At 38.6% G+C, this 14,383-nt stretch overlaps 1 protein-coding gene across 1 annotated transcript in view; it reads left to right on the forward strand.

Annotated features, from left to right (window-relative positions):
- Window positions 1-6,659: 6,659 nt before the first annotated feature.
- The window catches only part of LOC121869468, a 97,891-nt gene continuing 90,167 nt past the window's right edge, over window positions 6,660-14,383 (forward strand). Inside the window, exon 1 of the mRNA XM_042370821.1 lies at window positions 6,660-6,705. The gene's annotated coding sequence lies outside the window, so the exon portion shown is untranslated. The remainder of the gene's footprint in view (window positions 6,706-14,383) is intronic.

Raw genomic sequence — 14,383 nt, forward strand, 5'->3', positions numbered from 1 at the left:
ATAGCAGAAGATACCTTAGCTGGCTGGATATCCTGGGTTATTTTTATGATATCGCGTGTGTTGAGGCAGACAGACAGACAGACAGACAGACAGACAGGAAAGAGAATAAAACGCCATTGTCATTCATCGACATTTTTTTTTTACAGTACAATATAGTTTCCGCATGATTTTTGTTTTACACGTGAATGGAATTGAACTTTTAAAATAATCACGAGAAAAGAAAAATTAGTTGTAAAAAATATTAGTAGTATGTTGTATGAAAAAAAAATGTGTGTATGAGAGAGAGAGAGAGAGAGAGAGAGAGAGAGAGAGAGAGAGAGAGAGATCCTCGACAATTCCTTCCTCAGATATTTTCAGCCTCGGTCAAGAGAGACGCCTCAGTGAACATAAGTGATAGCGACTCTTGTTCAAACCTAAAATAACTGAAATTGCATTTTACTCTTATCTTCCTCCAATCTTCTCAGATTTTGGGGGTCCATGAACCGATTTTGGGATATTGGAAACCGATTTCGGAATACCATGTACCGATTTTGGTCACCGGGAGTCGATTTAGGCACCAAGAAGTGGTTCTCTGCCCCATAAGCCGATTTTAGAGCACCATGAGCTGATTTTAGGGTACAATAAGCCGACTTTGGGTGTATACTCATGACAGTTATGTTACCGGCAGACCTGTACGTATACCTGTAATCTATATACACTACTTCCTGTACCTGTAATATCTACCTGTACCTGAAACCTCCACCTGTACCTGTAATCACTTATACCTGTACCTGTAATTTCCACCTGCATCTGTACCTGTAATCACCTCATTTACCTTAATCACCTGTACCTGTGTGTCCTCTAGGTGTTCTCTTTCCCTCAAGTCACTAAAAAATGTAATTAACAATCCAAGTGATCAGGTTACCTTCAGTTAAGACCACTCGTGCTTATCCACTAATGAAGTCCTTCCCACCCCTAAAGGTATGTCAAACACGGGACAGGTAAGGCGAGAGGACGGATGTGCGTAAGATCAATGCGTTTTTCATTACCTAGACGACTTAAGACCCGGATTCATAGAGGTTTGTTTGCATTTGAGAGGTGTGTGCACATTGGGGAGATATATGTCCATTTGAGTGGTGTGTGTGTACATTTGAGTAGTGTGTGTACATTTGAGAGGTGTGTGTGTGTGTACATTTGGAGAGATTTATACAATTGGAGAAAATATTTGTATTACTTAATGCATTTTCATCGTCGTTTTCCTTCCAAATAAAAAGGGTTTCAGCTCATATAAAATAGATAGGCAGTTATTACTCCTGCTAAAAGAGAAGAGTGAACCAATGGTCTCCTTAGAAGTTCGAACCCGTGTTTTTAATGTCTGGGATGAGATAGTTTTACTGCTGGACCCCTAATTTATGTCTATATTAAGTGTGAGATATATCTTCCTGTTGATAAGTCAGGGACACTCTCTCAGTTAACGATGTCTCAATTATCTAGGGTAAGTTCAGGTAAATTGTGATATATTCAAAATTAATTACAGGTTGCGTAAAAGCAGTGTTCGGGTTATATATTAAAGATGATTAAAATTAGACGGTTTGGGTTCAGTATTAAACTTAGTAACGCTAATTTTCAGTTGGGGAAAAAATGCTTACGGATTGAAACATTAAAAAAATCCCATAGATTTTGTTCATCGATTAGTTGTATCGTTGTCAGATAAAGGCAATAGCGAACTAAAATTCAGATTAAACCAATGCAGAGGACACTACAACTGGTTAAACCAATTAAAACTAAACTTCTAGGTAAATCAAGTTTCAGGTAAACCGATTAAAACTAACTTTCAGGCAAACAATTATACCTAACTTTAACGTTAATCCAATAAAAAAAAATTTTCTTATGGTCAAACTTGTATGGAGTAGAAGAAAAAAAAATACCCGTAGAAAATTAATAATATTTTCTGTGTAAGTTTATTGATGGAACAAAATTTTGTATAGATTATTATTTTTTTTACAAGCTCTTCATCATTGACATAAAATTTTAAATCCATTAATATAAAAACCTTAACAATAATCTTAGTTTTTTCTCTATAAAATACATACAAGTTATGATCAGTTATAAGTCAAGTGGCTATATAGAACCAGAGTCCATTAGAGGTAAGGACTTCACATTAACCTTTGAAGCCCCTCGTGCCTATCCGGGTCAAGTGTGTGTGTCAGAGTCCTCCCATCCTAAAAAAGTCCTACCAACCATTTTCCCCGTAAAGGACAGATCGACACACACACAGGTTTTAAGTACTTGGACTCGATTACTTTATGAATAAGGTATGGACTACGTAATTGGTTGTTGTATGGCAGTAGTAGTAGTAGTAGTAGTAGTAGTATGTATTAGGATAGTTAATATTAAGGTAAATAAATGGTGGCGAAGGTGTGGCTATTGGGGGAGGCTGGAGGCCACGTTTAAAAAAAAAAAAAAAAAAAAAAAGAAGTAGTAGTAGTAGTAGTAGTAGTAGTAGTAGTAGTCTATGTACTGCTGGATACATACAAGGAGAGAGAGACAGAGGGAGACAGACAGACAAATAGACAGACAGACAGACACATCGAGACAGGCCATGACACGGTGAGAAAACTAACCAATTTCATTACAACACCTCACCCTACCTTGTCTCAACCCCCCATATACGATGAAAAAGTTCCTACGTCTCTACAGATCTAAATTCCCCGACAGGTAAATAATAGGTACACACTACAGGTGGTTAATGACCTTGACCTATTACTCACCTTGATGGAGTTACCGAGCGGTGAATCCCCTCCACCCCTCCCCCCCTCCCTCCTCCTCCCTCCCTCCCCCTCTCTGCCTATTTAAGGAACTGCAACCATTTGGAGGAAATGTTTTTACGGTTGTATTTGTGTGTGTGTGTGTGTGTGTGTGTGTGTGTGTGTGTGTGTGTGTGTGTGTGTGTGTGTGTGTGTGTTACTGTGGGAAATTAACCTAACCTAACCTGCCCTTCCTCTAGCCTAACCTAACATAACTTAACCTAACCTACCTCTAACCTAATTTACTTAACCTAACCACTTAACCTAATTTACTTTAACCTAACCTAACTAATTGAAGCTTAATCTAACCTAACCCACCTTAAAATCAATTAATATAACCTAACCTAACCAAATATTGACTGAATTCAGACTTTCCTTCTGCTAATACTACGTGATGCTCATCAATAATAACTAGTGATTTTTGTCTTCCAAAAATTCACACGTGAAATTTTTTTTCCCGAGAATTTTGGTCGGTAGAATTTATTGGTAGTGATGATAATAATTGATGTGATTAACGAGTATAAACAGCTTAATGAATGATGAAGTAATTAGCAAAATGAATGGCGAAATTAATTATAAACTGAAAATTAAATTAATTATATAATGAATTACGAAATTAATTATAAAATAAATGACGATATTATTTATAAATTGAAAGACGAAATTAATTATAAAATGAATGACGAAATTAATTATAAAATGAATGACGAAATTAATTATAAACTGAAAATTAAATTAATTATAAATAAATGACGAAATTAATTATAAACCGAATGATTAAATTAATTATATAATAAATGACGAGAATTATAATATGAATAAAAAATAATACAAACTAATAAAAAATAAACGACAATATTATTAAAAACAAAACAAAAACAAATACACAACAAATAAATAATAAGACAAATAATAAAACCAAAAGATAAAATTACTGAGAAAACAAAAAATAAATCAAATTAAAAGAAGAAATAACAAGAAGAAACCCTGAAAATAGCTAACTGTGGCGGTGATAATATAGGTTATGTTTACCTGGAGACACCAAGGGTTAGTAATTCATTAACAAAAGGAACTTTCTTTTCTTTCTATCTTTCTTTCTTTTCTTTCTTTCTTTTCTTTTATTTCATCGCATTAATGAACTTGTAGGATGATTAAAGAACCACCAAGATATTGTGTTTTTTTTTTTAGAGGAATATAATTTTTTACCTGAATAATGATGTATGTATGTATGTATGTATGTATGTATGTATGTATGTATGGTATGTATTGAACCCCTGAACTAACTTATACACATGAATAAAAAAACATTCATAGGTCGGGTTGTGGTCGTATCTGAGTCACTCTTGTTGACATGAGTCGCCTGGCCACCTGACAACCATGAGAAGAGCAAGGCAAAGAGTGATTACGATCTGAGTATATTAAAGTATGAGAGAAATCAGTCAGTCAGTCAGTCAGTCAGTCATACAGGTGGCTTAACAACAGGAAATATTTATGACGTACACACACACACACACACACACACACACACACACACACACACACACACACACACACACACACACACACACACACACACACACCACGAAATAGAAAATACACATTTGGCGGGGAAAAACACCCTGAAAATGGTAAACAAAACGTGATGCATATTCATACCACTGTTGACATGAGGCAATACTACGCTGTAATGGGTGTGGCAGGGTAATACTGTGGTGAGGACGGGCACACGGGGGAAACTGTGTATTTATCCACCAAAAGAAAGAAAGAAAAGAAAGAAAGAAAGATACCACTCCCTCCTCTCCACACACACTATCAACTCAGCCAACACCTTGATGCTGCTGTCTCCCCCAATCACGAATTTTCTCACTTATTCCCTTGGACTCGTCCAGCTGTGGAGAGGAGACGCTCCTGATGCTCATCGCCACTGCGTCCCTCGTGACGCCCAATGACTCAGTAACTGCCTGTTTTATTGAGTCCTTGGTAGTTCGTATTCCTGATTGCAGGACTTCCATGGTCTCGCTGACATTGTTGAGTTTTGGGACTCTGTTTGAGTTTCTTTCAGAGCATCTTTTAGGATTTGGCTGGAAGCCATGATCGTCGACTGAGTGGTCTTTTCTTTGGTGTTAGAAATTTCCATGGTTTCCTTTTGCTTGGTTATTTCGGTCAGTTTCTTCTCTGTTTCTTGAGTTACCTGTTTCCTGACCAGGCAGGTGGCAGAGAAGGTCCTGTGGCCACCCTCGCAGACGACACACTTTTTGATGGTTCTACGGCAGTCTTTGTAGAAGTGTTGATCAGATGAACACTCAGAGCATATGACCCCTTGCATGGGGCAGCTCTTGGTCATGTGGTCATTGTATTTATAGCACTTCATACATTGTTGGATGGGCGTATACTTTTCATATTCTATTTGGTGGGATGAGATGGAAGTGCCAGAGGCATAGAGCCCCTTCTCCTTCATTCTTTTTGCATCCGTTGTCTGCAAAGCGAACCTTGATTATATTATGGGCATACATAGGATACACCTCCACAACCTTGACATTGTTTTGCTTTTCTATTTCATCTCTTATTTCTTCTGAATTATTTTCCTCCACATCTTTGTCCAACTTCTTACATACATGGGTAAGCTTGGCGCCGTATTCCCGTGGGACAATGACCTCGTAACCGTTGGTTTTAATTGTGTCCAATTGCTTATCAGCATCTTCATCTGTTTCTGTGAGGATGGTGTAACCATCTCTCAGATCCACAAGTCTATTTATTCTCACCCTTAGGTCGCTCAATACCCCTTTTAGCCCTATCCGAGACCCCTGGGTCGGGGTTCCGGAGATCTTCACTCTCACTTTGGCCATGGTCAGTAACGTACATGAAAATCCTATCTAATCTGTCCACCTCAGCTAAACCCCATGGATGCCGCTCCTTCTGTCCGCTTGCTGGGCGTGTAAAGACACGTCTAGGGGTAGGGTGAACAGACAATCCCCTGACGGGGGCTTAGCCAAGCCCTAACACCTAACAGTGACAGATTAAGAAGCACTGCCGAATCCCTAACAGAACAGAAAATGTTGCCACCCTTATTGTCTCGACTCCGCAATCCTCTGAGAGCTCCCCTTGAGGCTCTGCCCGCAGGGTTCGCGTCGTTACCAAACAGCAGGGACTCTAGGCGAAAGGATAGGATAGGGAGGAAGCGCAGTGTACAAGAATAATAATATCTATGTACAACTACAAGATAAAGCAGCCAGAGCGAACCCTACGTGACAAACAAGGCTGACAGCGATGCGCAGCACATCCACTCGCTATGAAGGTTGGGCAGACTGACCCTTACCCGACCCTACCCTCCCCAAACCGTAACCTAACCTAACCCAATCTCTCCTCCACCACCCTATAGTGACCCCAAGAACCAGTGAGCGGTGATGCAGGTTGTTGTTGTTTCTCAGCTTATTCTATTACAAAAGTCAAGCTGTAGCGCCTGTGACTGGATTTGAATAGAGTCGGTCATAGAGTCTTTTAGGTGATTTTCATAGTGTACGTCAAGTCATTTTAAGTTTGAGTCATAATGGCCATATTGTTTTGGGGGGTCATTTGAATTGAGTCAAGTCATATTGTTTTTAAGGAAATATTATGTTTAGCTAAAATCATATAGCTCGTGGGACAAATAAAACGAATAAAACTACATTCACGACCTTTTATTGGACGTATGACAAAGTGACAGACAGACTAAGAACTCACACGTCCACACACACTGATCATAAAACCATTCAAATATGACCTCGGGACTGCCATAACCACTGCCATGTTGGTCATGTGGTCGTATTTATATTATCCTTAATTTCTGATCCGTGAAAATATAATCAACAAGAAGTAACAAATATTTTTTTTTTTTCCAGATCGATTTGTCGCTGCCATAAAAAATTTCGTCTTAAAACAGGTGAGTCAGTTTACCTTGAGATGTCTTAATTAGTTTTAGTTATGTTGAATAGATTTATCTGCTTTTGTACAGGTGAAAAAAAATTATTTGGATTATTTTAACGTAAGTCATAGTATGCCCTTGAAGATAAGTGCAATTAATATAAGTGTATCGTCTTAATATTTTCCTGAAGATAAGTATATTGAACATAAGTGTATTGTCTTAAACCCTCGTTGAACGTTAAGTGTAATGAACGTGAGTGTACGGTCTTAAGTCTCTCGTAAGCTTAAGTGTGTTAGCTTGGATTATTCTTGAGGGTAAGAATGTAGTCTTAGAATTGTCTTGAACTTAAGTGTATCGTCTCAGAATGCTACTGAGTATAAGTGAATTGTCTCTTCCTACCCTCTTTCTCCTCTTCTTCCTTCGCTTATTCCCTTTTTCCTCCTTCTCTACTTGCTCCCCTCCTCCTCTGCTTCTTCGTCTCTCCTCCTGCTTTCGTATACTCCCTCCTCCTCCTACTTCTTACTTCCTTTCCTCCACACCCTCCTTCTCCTTTTCGTATCTTTCCTCCTCCTCTCTTCCTTCCCTCCTCCCTCCCCTCTTCTCTGTCTCCTCCTCACTTGCCCTCCTTCCCATCCTCCTCCCTCCTCTTCCTTCCCCCTCCCTCCCTCTCTCTGTCTCTCTCCCCTCTGCTCTGCTCCCTCCTTCCCCATCATCCTCCTCTCTTCCTTCCCTCCTCCCTCCTCTCTGCTCTCTCCTCCTACTCTTGCTCCCTCCTTCCTCATCCTCCTCCTCCTTCCCCTCCTCCCTCCCCCTCTGTCTCTCTCCCCTGCTCTGCTCCTCCTTCCCCCCCATCCTCCCTCCTCCTCCTCTCTTCCTTCCCCTCCTCCCTCCCTCTCTCTGTCTCTCTCCTCCTGCTCTTCCCCTCCTTCCCGCAAAAGAGAAAATAAAAAAACCCAGAAAAAAAGAATCGGCCATAAAGTGTATTCTGCAGGTGACGTGAATTATCCTCAGGGAAGAGTGTCAGGTAACCAGTGTTCTGGGTCTCTAACAAGAAGAAAATATTAAGAATTAAACAGAATAAAGGAATAATTATTTTATTATCTTGTTTTAATATTTATTGGCTATTTTTTTCTTAATTTATTTTTTTTATTTTTAGTATTATTATTATTATTTTTTTTTTAAGGTTGGGTTAGGTTAGGCTACGGTGTGTTGGGGTGGTTAGGTTAGGTTAGTTTGGTTTAAGCTAAATTAGGTTAGGTTTGGATTAGTTTGGTTAGGTTAAGTTAATTTAGGGTTAGTTTAGTTTAGTTTAGTTACGTTGGGTAAGCTCAAGTTAGATTAGCTTAGGATTAATTTAAGTTAGGCTAGATTAAGTTTGGTTAAGTTAGATTAAGTTAGATAGGGACATACGTTGGGATTAATCGGGTTAACCTAGGTTAAGATGCGTCGGGTTGGCTCAAATTGGGTTAAGTTAGGTTAGTTTAAGATAGATTAGGTTAGTTTAAGATAGGTTAGGTTAGTTTAAGATAGGTTAGGTTAGTTTAGGATAGGTTAGGTTAGTTTAAGATAGGTTAGGTTAGTTTAAGATAGGTTAGGTTAGTTTAAGATAGGTTAGGTTAGTTTTGGATAGGTTAGGTTAGTTTAAGATAGGTTAGGTTAGTTTAAGATAGATTAGGTTAGTTTAAGATAGGTTAGGTTAGTTTAAGGTAGGTTTGGTTAGTTTAAGATAGATTAGGTTAGTTTAAGATAGGTTAGGTTAGTTTAAGATAGGTTAGGTTAGTTTAAGATAGGTTAGGTTAGTTTAAGATAGGTTAGGTTAGTTTAAGATAGGTTAGGTTAGTTTAGGATAGGTTAGGTTAGTTTAAGGTAGGTTTGGTTAGTTTAGGATAGGTTAGGTTAGTTTAAGATAGGTTAGGTTAGGTTGGATTAGGTTGGCTTAAGTTAGGATAGAACATTACATCCTCCAGAGTATAATTTCCTCAACGTAGTCCGTCAAAATTTTTTTTAAATATTTCTCGTCAAAAAAAAAAAGAAAAAAAAATATGCCAAAAATACTAATCGTGTCCATGACTGAGCGCCGCGGGGGGAAGGGTGGACATCTTTTATAACAACAAATAAAAAGTAAAATAACTCTCATTATTTTATTTCGTGAGTGAGTCAAGTATTTTCCTGCCTCATAAATATACTTGGAGGAAGACTTACTTTACCTCTTAGTTAAAATAATAAAGAATATGTAATATTTTTTAACGCTTCATAAATTGTTTTTTTTTTTTTTAGTTCAGGGTTGTCGTTTACTACTTCTCTGTGTTCTTGTGTAAAATAGTTGTGTCTGGGCTCTCTCTCTCTCTCTCTCTCGGAGGTCCTTACACACACACACATACTGTATACTGTACGTACACAAGAGACATGTGATATTATTATTATTATTATTATTATTATTATTATTATTATTATTATTATTATTATTATTATTATTGCGTCTGAACTACACTACTAATTTATCATTGCAAGTGTGTGTAAAATAATAATAATAATTAACGGTTTATTGAAAGAGCATGGCAGCCGGAAGGCTGAAAATATACAGTTACATAATTTGGGAATGGGTCTCTTGATTTACAAATAATATACAAGTAACAGAAGTGATACAAATATGATATATAATAACTAGGTGGGGAGAAGGTCATACTACAGGGCATATCAACATAGTGACAGTGCAAAAAGTAAGATTGACTGGGAGTGAATACACTGATTGATTACAAGTTATTGATAATTTTTCCAATGGTTGGGACTGGGCTGTTCTTATAGCGATTAGTTCGTGCTAGTATGGGCTGGATGTGGTTGTGGTGTCGAACAGCAATTCTCGGGCGAGGGATCTCGGGTGGTAGTAGGAGGCAGTGTCGAGGATGGTGCAGAAGCTTCTGGCCAAATGTGTGTGTGTGTGTGTGTGTGTGTGTGTGTGTGTGTGTGTAAATAATAATAATAATAATAATAAACGGCTTATTAATAGAGTTGCAGCCGGTGGCTGAAAATATACAGACTTACATTTGATTTAGACATAATGATATAATATGCATTGAATACATTTACAGGGCTGTACAGCATAAATCAGGAGTTGTTTATTATTTTAACAATAGATGGGATGGTGCTGTTCTTATATCTATCGGTGCGGGCTCTTATGGGCTGAATTTTGTTGTAGTGGCGGACTGCGCGAGTTGGGTGGGGGGCTGCAGGAGGTGGAGATGGCGAGGGTGGTGCAGTAGTCCACGGCCAAACCTTTCCAGTGCTTGGTGGTGGAGGTCACTGAGGGATGGCATTTCCAGGGTGGAGAGAGCTCTGGTGTAGCCGGAGTATTCTGCGCCGAGCATGTGTGTGTGTGTGTGTGTGTGTGTGTGTGTGTGTGTGTGTGTGTGTGTTTATCATGCTTACTACAGTACCATCTTTCTTGGCTTAATGTAATCATGCTTTTGTACCCATCACACTCGAACACCATCATACTTGTTATAATCATACTTGTTTTACCATCATACTTGGCCTTAACACTATCATACTTTAATCATACCTCTGCACCTTCATACTAACTATAATATCATCATACTTGTTATAATCATACTTGTTTTACCATCATACTCAGCCCAGACCTCCAGCTATACACAGTGTTTCTCTACAAGGCCCAGACCTCCAGCTATACACAGTGTTTCTCTACAAGGAGGCGAGAGTGGCCATTCCGGCAGGCAGTTTACTGGATAATCTCAGTTAAATAGACGCTGTAACAAGGAGGCGGAGTCTGTTAAGTGGTTAGGTTAGATTCGGTTGGGATGGGCTGGATTAGATGGTTAGATTAGGTGCATTTGGTTAGGGTAGGTTAGGTGGGATGGAATGGTTAGGTTAGGTTAGGTTAGGTTAGGTGTTTTGTGTTCAAGTGCTTCGAGGTCAGGGTAATTAATCTCCACTCACCTGGTCACAGTTTCAGCACTTGACAACAAACGTCTCTTGAGAAATAATTATAAAAAAGCTATTTTTGTTTTTTGTCAATTAATAAATATAAAATTGAATTAAATAATCGCACAATTATTTTAGGGGGAATTATTCAAGCAGAAGAAGACCAAAAATATAATTGGAATTATAAGTAAATAAACAGTAAAAATATATCAACAAAACCCAAGTAAATAAATTATCATCAGAACTAATAAAGGTAATGTTAATATTATCAGCATTGGGAATTTAGATATAGTAATGGTAATATAAACTCAGTCCGTTTATTAAAAGTAAATAACTAAGCAGGGTTTAAATAGAAGTTTGTGTTCACTCGGTCGCCTCACCATTCTCGGATTATCTCTGAAAAACGTGTAATATAATCATCATAGATAGCAGCAGTAAATGGGTAAGAAAGGGACGAGTATTGGCTCAATCCTTCAGGCCTCCATCCAGGTAGTAAAATTCCCTCTCATTAATTAGTAAGGTAATTAAGCTCTCATTAATTGGCTTTATCCAGATACTTAAACTTTTTTCTCATTAACAAGCTTTATCGTGGTACTTTAACTTGTTGTCCTTAATTATTCAGGTAATTTGATCTCTCATTAATCGGAGTTAGTGATGCGGTGGCTGAGTGGATAGTGCTCTCGACCTTATTCTTGAAAGTCGTCGGTTCGCATCAGTGTTTTTATAGTCTACTACAAGTGACACAGGGAAGTGTAGTGGACTGGGAGGCTTGAGTTGTAGACGAGAAAATACAGAGACGGGGATTGTGAGGAGGGATTTTTGGAACGCTTTACCCTGACTTACCTGTCGGTCGGGCGGCAGGTGGACACATTTTCCTTCTCCGGTAAATGTGTTTTGTACTATTTATATATTTAATTTATTCTTGATGCTCCTGTATTATTATTATTACTATCATTATTATTATTTTTGTTTCTTCTTATTATTATTATTATTATTATTATTATTATTATTATTATTTAATCTTGATCCTTATCTTCTCTGTCATGTAAATTAATCGTTTGCCGTGATTTAAATATTCAGCTTGTGTGCTTCTTCTTAAAGAGTAATTTGCATACTGGTTCTCCTAATCTAGTTCTCACTTTTTCTTCTCTTTGTAAATGTTCCAGTAAAGGACAGATGTTCTCATTGAGGCCAGGTCTTGTAGGGGAAGTTATGAGAGGGTGAAAGGAACTAAGAGTCATTTTAGACGCAGGAAGAGTCTTAAGAACCTCTGTAGACGATGGCAGAAATTATATTTTTTTTAGACAGGTTCCTCTCTCTCTCTCTCTCTCTCTCTCTCTCTCTCTCTCTCTCTCTCTCTTACCCCTTACCCTCTCCCTATACCCCTTTCCTCCTCTACCCCCCTCCCATTTCCTCCTCCTACCCCTTTCATTCTTCCTCTCCCTTTCCCTCCACTACCTCCCTCCCTTTCATTCTCTCTTTCCTCCCCCCTTCCTCCTCCTTCCTTCCCCTACCCCCTTTCTTCTTCCCTTCCCTCTCCCTATCCACTCCCCACACTCATTGGACTAATTCATCGTACTCAGGGATTAAGACATCATAATCGCGGGTTAAATAACACTACTCAGGGGATTAGCATTGGACTCAAAGCGTTGTGATGTCTTACTCGGTGGGATTACTCCTCGTACTCAAGGGATTATAATAGTACTCAAAGGATTAACCTCGTACTCAAGGGGTTAACCAATTATTAATTTTATCCAGCATTCTTAAACTCACTTAATAATTGACTCTTTCCACTTATATTAAAAACATTCATTATATTTATCTCTGGTCTCTAGTGGAATTTTAAGCTCGATTTAACCAGAAAGAAACGTGAAGAGAAAACTTTGATCTCAAAAACTCACAGGTACCGAGTAATTAGCCCGAGAGAACGGGTGTAATTACGATTCAAGGGTCATTAGGAAGAGTAATTAACCTGCGTGATAATTATCGTTCCTTAAGCCTTGTGTTGTAATTACGAACGGAATCCGTGTGAAAATGGTTAATGAATTCACAATAGATGTTATGTAATGTACGTTGTTGGGCTGTTATCACGGACGTAAATTTTTGTATATGTTAGCTATTGTTATCATGTACGTGTTTTTATATTACGTACAGTATATAGACTGTTATCACGTACAATTGATATTTTTTATAACGTACTTGTTTCTGTCTTCAAGTACACATTCCTCCCTCACCACGTACATATTACACTGATATCACAGTCTTTTATGCGCCCATTATTATTTTATTGCGTACAAATCCAAATATCACGTACACAGTCATATATCACGTTCATATCTGTCCCATATCACGTACACATCCAGCCAACTTCACGTACACATAATCTCACATCACGTACACATCCAGCCAACTTCACGTACACATAATCTCACATCACGTACACATCCACTTCAAATCACGTACAGTCCTTTATCGAACTGTGCCATTAACACAGGCCAACATAACAATCATTACGTCAGCTATCATGTACACAGAGTTCCAGCTTGTGTTGTGTACGTAACGCCGACTTGATATGTACACAAGGTATTGGCAGTTCATGTGGGCGTATGTGTGTGTGTGTGTGTGTGTGTGTGTGTGTGTGTGTCAGTGGTGTGTACAGAATATACCTGTCAACAGAGTGTAGGCAGGTGTGTGTATACATGTATGATACTTTGTCAGGATTGTGTATACATATCACTATTGCGTATGTATACTCGTCGATTGTATGAATGAATCAGTGTCTGTGATGTATATGTTTGTTGATACCAAGTATACATATAGTACCCAATAATACGTAATATTATATACATATATCCGCAACTTCCAAGTATACACAGCGTGGCAAGTATGTGATTATAGCATATACACCAGGACTAAACACACACACACACACACACACACACACACACCCACACACACACACACACACACACACACACACTTGCCTACAACATACACTCCGTTCATACAACACTTCCGCGTATAATGCCGAGTGTGTCGTAAGCGTTTATGTAATACAAGCAACACCAAGCGTATTAACAGTGGCCAGGTAACGTTTTCCCGGTCGGCTCGTATATACGGGTTGTATTGTACAGTATCTCAGTAGGTAAAGTTTAATATCGTTTTGTACCGTGTTGTGTACCTGGGCATTTACCGGGTTAGTGAGTTGTGTCGTAGTTGTTCATATACCGGGGTAATGGATAGTGATTCATATACCGGGGTAGTGGGTAGTGGTTCACATACCGGGGTAGTGGTTAGTGGTTCACATACCGGGATTGCTAGGAAACTTAGCTGGTTCTTTGCTGGGGCATTTACCTTATTATTTACCGGTACCTCATGAACTGGAACGTGAACCGGAACATTAACCGAATTATTTAATGTTATTAGGTCATTTGAGCCATTTATTGGGAGTGCTGGTAATCGAGCCATTTACGCCCGGGTCGATAGGCAATTGGGGACCTCTGTGTGTGTGTGTGTGTGTGTGTGTGTGTGTGTGTGTGTGTGTGTGTGTGTGTGTGTTGTGTGTGTAATATGGTACCTTCTTGCACCGAAGTCGTGGCCGGATATTAACAGGGGTTGAAAGAAAGTGAATAAAGATGAGGAAAATGAAGAGAAAGTGAGTATAAATATAAATTGAAACAGGTGAGAGAAAGTAATAAAAGGTAATAGATATGAAGGGAAGTTTCAGAAAGCAAAGAAAATGTTAAAGTGTAGGAAG

Source organism: Homarus americanus, unplaced genomic scaffold, assembly GCF_018991925.1.
Source record: "Homarus americanus isolate GMGI-L3 unplaced genomic scaffold, GMGI_Hamer_2.0 scaffold23578, whole genome shotgun sequence".
Lineage (NCBI taxonomy): Eukaryota > Metazoa > Arthropoda > Malacostraca > Decapoda > Nephropidae > Homarus > Homarus americanus.